The following is a 12,541-nucleotide window of genomic DNA, read 5'->3' on the forward strand; positions in this document are numbered from 1 at the left end:
GGAAAACATCTGTTGCAGCAGCCGACTATTTTATAAATCCAATCTAGAGTGTGAGCAAAAACTGAATTGCTTGAAAAATATCTCACAAACAGCTCAAAAACAGCTTTGAATATTAATGCACATCATGAATATAAGGAATGAAGCTGGCAGCGCTGTGAGGCACAGCCTGGCATTCCCTTCCCTGCAGAAACACTCACCAAACCATCACTATTAATGCAATTTACACAGCCACAGTTCACAGCAATGAGCTTTTCTCACTGACTGAAGAGAATGTCACATGGCCATTTTTATCAACATATCATACATACAACGCTTGTTACTTTTTACCCATTTATTGACCTTTTGAATCTACTATTAATTCTTAATTTTGAAACATGGACTGCAAATTTCTCATTGAAGTAAAACTCTTTAATACTTCTTCACGTTGATCTGCATCCCTTCCAGCTTATGCTCATTTGGAAAATCATTGCATTAGATCCAATTGGATTTTATTCTTTTCCTATACCTTAACATGCAGGTGTTCCTCACCTGTGCTAATCTTTCCTTATGTTTCCAAGACAGTCGGGGCAGCGCTGTGGTGCAGTGGTTAGCACTGCTGTCCTAGCACCACGAGCACTGGGAGAGATCATGGACAGCATTAGCTCCATGCAGACGGGGAAGGCGCCGGGACCGGACGGATTCCCGGCGGATTTCTGCAAAACATTTGCGACAGCGCTGGCCCCGCACCTGCGGGAGATGTTCACAGACTCGCTAGCTAGGGGCACACTGCCACCCACGTTAGCACAGGCCTCAATCTCGCTGATACCTAAGAAAGACAAAGACCCAACGGAATGTGGGTCATACAGATCCATCTCACTGCTGAACGCAGACGCCAAAATACTGGCCAAAATCCTAGCCAAAAGGCTAGAAGACTGTATACCTGAGGTGGTCACAGAGGACCAGACGGGCTTCGTCAAAGGTAGACAGCTTACCGCGAACATCAAGCGCCTGCTGAACGCGATACTGACCCCCTCCGGGGAGAGAACACAAGAGGTGATCATCTCCCTAGACGCAGAAAAGGCCTTCGACAGAGTCCAATGGAAATACCTCATAGAGGTACTGGAGCGGTTCGGGCTTGGAACAGGGTTCACCGCTTGGGTAAAACTCCTATACAACGCCCCCATGGCGAGTGTACGGACCAACAATACCAACTCCCAACACTTCCAGCTGCACAGGGGCACCAGACAAGGATGCCCACTGTCCCCGCTGCTGTTCGCACTAGCAATCGAACCGCTAGCAATCGCGCTCAGGGCAGCAATAAATTGGAGGGGGATCCGAAGGGGAGGCAGAGAGCACAGAGTCTCACTCTATGCAGATGGCCTGCTCCTCCACATCTCGGACCCACAGAGCAGCATGGACATCGCATTTCTGAAAGAGTTTGGAGCCTTCTTGGGCTACAAACTCAACATGAGCAAAAGCGAGATCTTCCCAGTACACCCGCAGGGGGGGGGGGGGGGGGGGGGGGGGGGGCAGCACTAATGGGACTGCCGTTTAAACAAGCCCAACATAAATTCCGCTACCTGGGGATCCAAATAGCCCATGACTGGAAAGGGATCCACAAATGGAACCTCACCAGCCTGACGGAGGAAGTAAAAAAGGACCTGCAAAGATGGAACACACTCCCACTCTCCCTTGCAGGGAGAGTCCAGATTATCAAAATGAACATACTGCCCACTTTCTACTTAGATCCATTCCGATCTACATCCCCAAGGCCTTTTTCAAAGCACTGGACAAACTAATCATGGCGTTCGTATGGGTGGGGGGGGGGGGGGGGGGGGGGGGTGGGGGGAGGGGGGGGGGGAATGTTCGGATCCCAAAGAAGGTCCGATAAAATACTAAATCCTGGGGGGGAGGGGCCTAGCCCTCCCGAATCTACAATTCTACCACTGGGCGGCGATGGCCGAGCGAGTAAGGGGATGGATCCAGGAGCCAGAAGCCGAGTGGGTGCGTGCGGAGGAGGCCTCCTGCATGGGGACCTCCCTCCGGGCCCTCGCCACGGCAGCACTCCCATCCCCACCCAAAAAATACTCCAGCAGCCCGGTGGTGACAGCCACCCTCCAATCCTGGAACCAACTGCGGCAGCAATTTGGCCTGACCAAAATGTCGGACAAGGCTCCCATCTGCAACAACCAAATGTTCACACCAGCACTGACTGACGCCACCTTCAAAAGGTGGAGGCAGGACGGGGGGACACTGACAGTCAGGGACCTATACACGGACGACAGGATCGCAACACTGGACGAACTCACAGAGAAATTCCAGCTAGCTGGGGGGAACGAGCTAAGGTATCTACAGCTCAAAAACTTCCTACGAAAGGAGACAAGGACATACCCACAACCGCCACGACAAACACTACTGGAAGAACTACAGGACGCAAGCATACTAGATAAAGGGAACTGTAGCGACATGTATGACCGACTGATAGATAGGGATGACACCGTACTGGACGCACTGAAAGAAATGGGAGGAGGACCTGGGGATTGAGATAGGGTGGGGACTCTGGAGTGAAGCACTGCATAGGGTCAACTCCACCTCCACGTGCTCAAGGCTCTGCCTGACGCAGCTAAAAGCGGTACATAGAGCCCACTTAACAAGAAACCGTATGAGTAGGTTCTTCCCGGAGGTGGAGGACAGATGTGAATGGTGCCAAAGAGGCCCGGCCAACCACGCCCACATGTTCTGGTCTTGCCCCAGACTTGCAGTGTACTGGATAGCCTTCTTCGAGGGCAATGTCCAAAATGGTGGGGATGAGGGTGGAGCCATGCCCGATAGTGGCAGTCTTCGGGGTTTCGGACCAGCCAGATCTATTCCTGGGTAGGAGGGCGGACACCCTTGCCTTTGCCTCCCTGATTGCCCGCCATAGAATCCTGTTCGGCTGGCGGTCAGCAGCACCACCCAGAGCTGCAGACTGGCTGTCTGACCTCTCGGAATCTCGCCAAATGGAGAAAATCAAATTCGCCATCCGAGGGTCAGACGACGGCTTCCACAGAACGTGGGAGCCATTCACACAATTGTTCCGGGACCTGTTTGTGGCCAACGAACAAGCAGAAGAATAGTCGGGTGGCCAAGAATCAGGGGAAAGTCGCCGAAGCATGAGAGTGGGAGATAGACCGGGAAGGTGGGGGGTGGGGCAGCTAAACCTGAGGGGGAAGAAAGGCGAATCACAGGAGGGGGAAGAGACAAGGAACACTTGAGGAGAACCAGGGGGGTGGGGGGGAGGCAGGGAAATGAGAGCCGGAAGGAAGGCACGGCATACAGTAATGAACATGGCATCTCCAGGAGCCGGGAACGAGGAGAATAAAGACAAAAGACGGGAGAAACGGGAGAAGCGGAGGTGAGCGCGAGGCGGCAGCGAGATTCGTCCGGGAGAAGCAAGCGACAACAACACCAAACCCATTCGAGTCTTGCCCACTATAATTGTTTCTCCAGCACCCAAATGTATATTCACCTTCCCAGTCTTCCCAGCCCCAGGTCACTCTCTGTGTGGAGTTTGTGACTTTTAAATGGCACGATCCTATTGAAGCGATCTGATTGCTGTAATAGTCCTTCAGTCTACATGCAGCTGGAAGTATCTCAGGTTCTTCTGGAACCTTACTGAGATCCAATCTTTGTTAAAATAAATTCAGAGTACCCAATTCATTTTTTCCAATTAACGGGCAATTTAGCCTGGCCAATCCTCCTAGCCTGCACATCTTTGAGCTGTGAAGACGAAACCCATGGCAACATGGGGAGAATGTGCAATCTCCACACGGACTGTGACCCAGAGCCGGGATCGAACCGTGAGGCAGCAGGGCTAACCCACTGCGCCAGGGTGCTGCCCTCCTGAGATCCAATCTTGACAGTAGATTTGCTGAAGTTCCTGTGTCAAGTTTAAACATTATGGAATGATTGTTAACTTGAACTACAGAATTCCATTCATTACATAGAACATAGAACATACAGTGCAGAAGGAGGCCATGCGGCCCATCAAGTCTGCACCAACCCACTTCAGCCCTCACTTCCACCCTATCCCCGTAACCTAATAAGCCCTCCAAACCTTTTTGGACACCAAGGGCAATTTATCATGGCCAATGCACCTAACCTGCACATCTTTAGACTGTGGGAGGAAACCAGAGCACCCGGAGGAAACCCACGCACACACGGGGAGAACGTGCAGACTCCGCACAGACAGTGCCCCAGCAGGGAATCGAACCTGGGACCCTGCCGCTGTGAAGCCACAGTGCTAGTCACTTATGCTACCGCGCTGCCCCTAACATTGTTAGTGTTGATTGTGTTGATTTGATGAGGACTGCTTGGCGTTGCTTAGATTCCCACATCTTTCTATGATTCCCACGTAAAATTTATTTTTGAGTGAAAAATTGTCATTATCTCACGAAAAATTCTCTTTGGTTTATTTCTCCACTAAATCCACTCTCTGAACATTGATATTCCTGTATTTTTGTTTAGGAGTTTGATATTGGAAAGAAGATCTACATTGCAATGCATAATGATTCAGTTTTCCACACTTTGAACATTGTTTACCATGAGCTGAACATTTCCTTTTTAAATGGGCGGTTCCACATCGGTAACATGGCATGACATCGTCGTTCTGATGCATAAGACACTTCCACGCATGCGCAGACCGGTTTTCTCCCATCTTGCATTTTCTGACGAAGTGTGCATATGTAGGGTTTGGATAAAAGCAAATTACTGCGAATGCTGGAATCTGAAATGAAAGAGAAAATGCTGAAAAATCTCAGCAGGACTGGCAGCATCTGTAGGGAGAGTAAAGAGCTAACGTTTCGAGTCCCCAGTGAGAACAAAAGGTGTCTCTCTGCTATTTGGCCTTTCCCATCTTTTGTTCTCTGGGGACTGCCATTAGCACCCAGTTTCCCTGGATTTCTGTGGCTATGACTCATCTTTCATTCTAACTCCACTGTATAAATATTTCCCACTTTCTCTGTCTGTTAGCTTTGATAAAGAGTCATCGGACTCAAAACATTAGCTCTTTTCTCTCCCTACAGATGCTACCAGACCTACTGAGATTCTCCAGCATTTTCTCTTTTATATAATATTCATTGTATTGATTCTTACTCTGTTCATCTGCTAAGCATTTTCCTATGGCTAATTGTCACGCACGATCTTACGTAAGATCTTATATAATAGCCTCCCTTAAATTTTCATCATTTAGGCCATACAATTTGATAACTGATTAGCGAGTCATGCAATGCTGCATAGTTACAATGATGTGGAGATGCCGGCGTTGGACTGGGGTGAGCACAGTAAGAAGTCTTACAACACCAGGTTAAAGTCCAACAGGTTTGTTTCAAACACGAGCTTTCGGAGCACGGCTCCTTCTTCAGGTGTCACCTGAAGAAGGAGCCGTGCTCCGAAAGCTCGTGTTTGAAACAAACCTGTTGGACTTTAACCTGGTGTTGTAAGACTTCTTACTGTGCATAGTTACAAGATCGTGCTCGGAGTTTCAAATTGGTGACAAAGCTTGTAAATGATTCCCCAGTTTTCTGCAATCTTTTGTTGAATATGAATTGTTCAAAAATTTCATTTGGTTTCCAGTGGTCATCAAATTTACTTAGTATTACGTCAAATTTGCTTTTGTCCTAACCTTCAGAGTATAAGAATGAATTATATATTTCAATTGCATGCTGTCCTGCCATTGATAGAAGCAATGTAATTTTCCTAGCATCAGTAGCGGTGGTTAAATCAGTAGCTGCTAAGTAGATTTGAAATTGTTGCTTAAACAATTTCCAATTAGAATTTAGATTACCGGTTGTCTTGAGATGATGTGGAGCTTTAGCGTAGCCCATCGAGGTGGTTTTCGGCAAAGGATTTGTTTGCTGCGAAGCTTCCCCAGTTGAATAGCTGCTACTAATTTCTTCCTTTCTTGATTTACCTAATCTATCCAGCTGGTTTTTTCAAAGCTAAAGCCTGGTACCATGTTATATTACGTTATAGTAATATCTTGTTACTCTTTTGCTTACGTCCAGAATGGTCTGATGGTTGATATTTAGTAAAACTATCAATCTTCAAATTAAGCAAACACTATTTATTGAATAACAATTATAAATATCTATGAGTCTGTTCACTCTTCTACAACTATAACTGAAGATCAGATAAATAAGAATAAGTATATATATGTTTAACTACACCAGCTCACTAAGCTATATCTCTAACACTCTATTCACTAGTCACTCCTGTTACAAAGAGGGGGGATTCTCCTCTGAGTGTAGCTTATAAACATAGATCTGGTGCTGCCATCTAGTGGTTGTCTAGCACTGACTTACAGATGTTAACCCCTTACATACCGGCAGATATGCAGGTCACTACAGCCATCATCATTTTCTATGGGAGCTGTGGCTGAAGAACATAAGAACATAAGAACTAGGAGCAGGAGTAGGCCATCTGGCCCCTCGAGCCTGCTCCGCCATTCAATGATATCATGGCTGATCTTTTGTGGACTCAGCTCCACTTTCTGGCCCGAACACCATAACCCTTAATCCCTTTATTCTTCAAAAAACTATCTATCTTTACCTTAAAAACATTTAATGAAGGAGCCTCAACTGCTTCACTGGGCAAGGAATTCCATAGATTCACAACTTTTTGGGTGAAGAAGTTCCTCCTAAACTCAGTCCTAAATCTACTTCCCCTTATTTTGAGGCTATGCCCCTAGTTCTGCTTTCACCCGCCAGTGGAAACAACCTGCCCGCATCTATCCTATCTATTCCCTTCATAATTTTAAATGTTTCGATAAGATCCCCCCTCATCCTTCTAAATTCCAACGAGTACAGTCCCAGTCTACTCAACCTCTCCTCGTAATCCAACCCCTTCAGCTCTGGGATTAACCTAGTGAATCTCCTCTGCTCACCCTCCAGTGCCAGCACGTCCTTTCTCAAGTAAGGATACCAAAACTGAACACACAATACTCCAGGTGTGGCCTCACTAACACCTTATACAATTGCAGCATAACCTCCCTAGTCTTAAACTCCATCCCTCTAGCAATGAAGGACAAAATTCCATTTGCCTTCTTAATCACCTGTTGCACCTGTAAACCAACTTTCTGTGACTCATGCACTAGCACACCCAGGTCTCTCTGCACAGCGGCATGCTTTAATATTTTATCGTTTAAATAATAATCCCGTTAGCTGTTATTCCTACCAAAATGGATAACCTCACATTTGTCAACATTATATTCCATCTGCCAGACCCTAGCTCATTCACTTAACCTATCCAAATCCCTCTTCAGACTTCCAGTATCCTCTGCACTTTTCGCTTTACCACTCATCTTAGTGTCATCTGCAAACTTGGACATATTGCCCTTGGTCCCCAACTCCAAATCATCTATGTAAATTTTGAACAATTGTGGGCCCAACACGGATCCCTGAGGGACACCACTAGCTACTGATTGCCAACCAGAGAAACACCCATTAATCCCCACTCTTTGCTTTCTATTAATTAACCAATCCTCTATCCATGCTACTACTTTACCCTTAATGCCATGCATCTTTATCTTATGCAGCAACCTTTTGTGTGGCACCTTGTCAAAGCCTTTCTGGAAATCCAGATATACCACATCCATTGGCTCCCCATTATCTACTGCACTCGTAATGTCCTCAAAAAATTCTACTAAATTAGTTAGGCACGACCTGCCCTTTATGAACCCAATGCCCAATGGGACAATTTCTATCCAGATGCCTCGTTATTTCTTCCTTGATGATAGATTCCAGCATTTTCCCTACTACCGAAGATAAGCTCACTGGCCTATAATTTCCTGCTCTCTGCCTACCTCCTTTTTTAAACAGTGGTGTCACGTTTGCTAATTTCCAATCCACCGGGACCACCCCAGAGTCTAGTGAATTTTGGTAAATCATCACTAGTGCATCTGCAATTTCCCTAGCCATCTCTTTTAGCACTCTGGGATGCATTCCATCAGGGCCAGGAGACTTGTCTACCTTTAGCCCCATTAGCTTGCCCATCACTACCTCCTTAGTGATAACAATCCTCTCAAGGTCCTCACCTGTCATAGCCTCATTTCTATCAGTCACTGGCATGTTATTTGTGTCTTCCACTGTGAAGACCGACCCAAAAAACCTGTTCATTTCCTCAGCCATTTCCTCATCTTCCATTATTAAAACTCCCTTCTCATCCTCTAAAGGACCAATATTTACCTTAGCCACTCTTTTTTGTTTTATATATTTGTAAAAACTTTTACTGTCTGTTTTGACATTCTGAGCAAGTTTACTCTCATACTTTATCTTACTCTTCTTTACAGCTTTTTTAGTAGCTTTCTGTTGCCCCCTAAAGATTTCCCAGTCCTCTAGTCTCCCACCAATCTTTGCCACTTTGCAAGCTTTTTCCTTCAATTTGATATTTCCTTAGATATCCACGGTCGATTTTCCCTCTTTATACTCTCCTTCCTTTTTGTTGGTATAAACCTTTGCTGAGCACGGTGAAAAATCGCTTGGAAGGTTCTCCACTGTTCCTAAACTGTTCCACCATAAAGTCTTTGCTCCCACTCTACCTTAGCTAGTTCTTCTCTCATCCCATTCTAACCTCCTTTGTTTAAACACAAAACACTAGTATTTGATTTTACCTTCTCACCCTCCATCTGTATTTTCAATTGCACCATATTGTGATTGCTCCTTCCGAGAGGATCCTTAACTATGAGATCATGAGTCAATCCTGTCTCATTACACAGGACAAGATCTAGGACCGCTTGTAGGTTCCATTACATACTGTTCTAGGAAACTATCGCGGATACATTCTATAAACTTCTCCTCAAGGTTGCCTTGACCAACCTGGTTAAATCAATCGACATGTAGATTAAAATCCCCCATGATAACTGCTGTACCATTTCTTCATGCATCAGTTATTTCTTTGTTTATTGCCTGCCCCACCATCTCGTTACTATTTGGTGGCCGATAGACTACTCCTATCAGTGACTTTTTCGCCTTACTATTCCTGATTTCCACCCAAATGGATTCAACTTTACCCTCCATAGCACCGATGTCATCCCTTACTATTACCCGGATGTCATCCTTAAATAACAGAGCTACACCATCTCCCTTACCATCCACTCTGTCCTTCCGAATAGTTTGATACCCTCGGATATTTGACTCCCAGTCGCAACCATCCTTTAACCATGTTTCAGTAATGGCCACTAAATCATAGTCATTTACGATGATTTGTGCCATCAACTCATTTACTTTATTCCGAATACTACGAGCATTCAGGTAAAGTCTACTTATGTTGATTTTTTTACCTCTGTTTTGAATCTTAACATCTCCAGTTTCATTCCTTTTATTATTACTGGGCCTATTCACTGTGCTCCCCTCAGTCACTGTACCTTGTACTGTCGCCCTTATGGATTTCTGACTATGTCTTCTCTGCCTTGCACTTTCCCCCTTACTTCCTTTTGCTTCTGTCCCTGTTTTACTACCTTCCAACTTCCTGCATCAGTTCCCATCCCCCTGCCACATTAGTTTAAATCCTCCCCAACAGCTCTAGCAAACACCCCCCCAGGACATCAGTTCCAGTTCTGCCCAGGTTCAGGCTGTCCGGTTTGTACTGGTCCCACCTCCCCCAGAACTGGTCCCAATGCCCCAGGAATTTGAATCCCTCCCTCTTGCACCATCTCTCGAGCCACGCATTCATCCTATCTATCCTGACATTCCTACTCTGACTAGCTCGTGGCACTGGTAACAATCCTGAGATTACTACCTTTGAGGTCCTACTTTTTAGTTTAACTCCTAACTCCCTGAATTCAGCTTGTAGGACCTCATCCCGTTTTTACCTATACCATTGGTGCCTATGTGCACCACGACAGCTGGCTGTTCACCCCCCCCCCCCCCCCCCCCCCCCAGAATGTCCTGCAGCCGCTCCGAGACATCCTTGACCCTTGCACCAGGGAGGCAACATACCATCCTGGAGTCTCGGTTGTGTCCACAGAACCGCCTGTCTATTCCCCTTACGAACCAAGAAGAGGCTCTTGGTTCATTCTTTCCTCCATGCACACAGCGACACTCACACATTCCTGTTCCTACCACCTCGAAACACGCATTTCAGAAACAGACGGCAGCCACTTATACCCTGGTTTCTCTGAAAAGAAAGTATCTAATCTATTAATTAGTCGTAGTCATAAACTCATAGAGTCATACAGGACAGAAAAGGCCCTTCGGCCCATCGCGTCTGCGTCGGTCAAAAACAACCACCTAACCATTCTAACCCCATTTTCCAGCACTTGGCCCATAGCCTTGTCTGCCCTGGGATCGCAAGTGCACATCTAAATATTTCTTACATGTTAATAGGATATCTGCCTCCTCCACCCTTTCAGGCAGCGAGTTCCAAACCCCCACCACCCTCTAGGTAATAACGTTCTTCCTCACTACCTGTCTAAACCTCTAAACCTCCAGCCCCTTCGCCTGCGGTTCTCTGGCCAAGGCAGGATGAGGTACAGCCCCGTGACGCTAAATTCACTGAATGACTTTAACACCGAGTCAAACAACCATCGGCTTTAACAGAAACAATACAACTAATAATAATAATAATCGCTTATTGTCACGAGTAGGCTTCAAATGAAGTTACTGTGAAAAGCCCCTAGTCGCCACATTCCGGCGCCTGTTCGGGGAGGCCGGTACGGGAATTGAACCGTGCTGCTGGCCTGCCTGGGTCTGCTTTCAAAGCCAGCGATTTAGCCCAGTGAGCTAAACCAACTAACTGCAAAAGTGACTCAGCTGTTGTGTCGGAGGATTTTAATACAAAATTTAAACTGTTTCTATGCACAAAAATCTTTGCATAATGAATGGATTGAAATGTTGACACAATAAATTTTTACTGTGACTTATCCTGGATTGTTGGTGTCAGCTGTGACACGGATAGACTGTCTGATGACAAAGTATTCATAATTCCTTTGAAAAGGCCATACGGCAGCTTCATCTGTCTTTTAATGAAAGAAGTCAGTCCTCTCTAAAATAGAAAATATCAAGCAGCTTCTGGACTGCTTTCACAATTCAACCTTATTTAAGAAATGCATATATTAATCACCCATTTGGGGATTTGCCATTTCGAGTTTGCCGTTACTGTGCACACAGCATTGCTGCTAAACACTCCAGGTCCACAAGCCCCAATTCAACATTCAGATACTGTTGATTTACAGAGAGAATCATTGATGCTGCCCCACTCATAACCATCAACATTACATGGTGAAGGCCTCGGTTCTCACTTCAAGGGTTTTGCTCGTGTACTTCTGTACAAAACAAGGATGCTTGATATAACCAGATCATCAAGACAGATTGGCTTTTTAGAGGAACAAGTGTATTTATAATATACGCCCTGGCATCCTTTATTTGTGGTCAGATTTCGATTTATTTGTGTTGTGAAGCTATTTTTCAACCTGACTCTTGTCAGAACTCTGAAGGGTCCAGTCACTGTGATGGATGCCCCTCGTTCCCAGCATCACACCTCACAAACTGTAATAACAGGTTAGGCATTTCACCCTGCTGCTGTGCAGTGACTGCACAAGTGGTTCTTTCCACCAACAAGATGCTGCCGTCAGTCCAAAAAGACGTTCTGCCTGCCACACACTGGTACAAATTTCAGTGACAGGGTAATGCCAAGTCCATAGATCAGACAACATGTTCCTCTGATTGTTTGTAACAGGCAGAGTACAGACCATATTCAATCAACCCGCATTTGCAAAATCCAAAACAAAAACGTCTGCTTTCAGATGTGGCTCCATGATTGGACAGCACCTGCTGGACAATACTGAGTGCGTCAATAGCTGCACCGACAACCAATTTAAGATCATCAGTCGAGTCTGTAACCTGGCTCATTTACACTTGCCAGAAGCGACCAACATTTATAAGCAGAAATAATTTTTTTTAATTACCCAAAAACATAGGGAACATATACATAGGTGGATAGATACATAGAAGATAGGAGATAGAGGAGGCCTTTTGACCCTTCGAGCCTGCTCCGCCATTCATCACGATCATGGCTGATCATCCAATTCAATAGCCTAATCCTGCTTTCTCCCCATAGCCTTTGATCCCATTCTCCTCATATGCTATATCCAGCTGCCTCATGAATATCTTCAAAGTTTTCGCATCAACTACTTCCTGTGGTAATGAATTCCACAGGCTCACCACTCTTTGTGTGAAGACATGTCTCCTTATGTCTGTCCGAAATGGTTTACCCTGAATCCTCAGACTGTGACCCCTGGTTCTGGACACACCTATCATTTATACCCTGTCCAGTCCTGTTAGAATTTTATAAGTCTATGAGATCCCCCTCATTCTTCTGAACTCCAGCGAGAACAATCCCAACCTGAGTCAATCTCTCCTCATATGACAGTCCCGCCATCCCAGGAATCAGTCTGGTAAACCTTCGCTGCACTCCCTCGAGAGCAAGAACATCCTTCCTCAGAGAAGGAGACCAAAACTTCACACAATACTCCAGGTGTGGCCTCACCAAGGCCCTGTACAATTGCAGCAACACATCCCTGCTCCTG

The sequence above is a fragment of the Scyliorhinus canicula genome, chromosome 20 (genome assembly GCF_902713615.1).
Source record: "Scyliorhinus canicula chromosome 20, sScyCan1.1, whole genome shotgun sequence".
In the NCBI taxonomy this organism is placed as follows: Eukaryota; Metazoa; Chordata; class Chondrichthyes; order Carcharhiniformes; family Scyliorhinidae; genus Scyliorhinus; species Scyliorhinus canicula.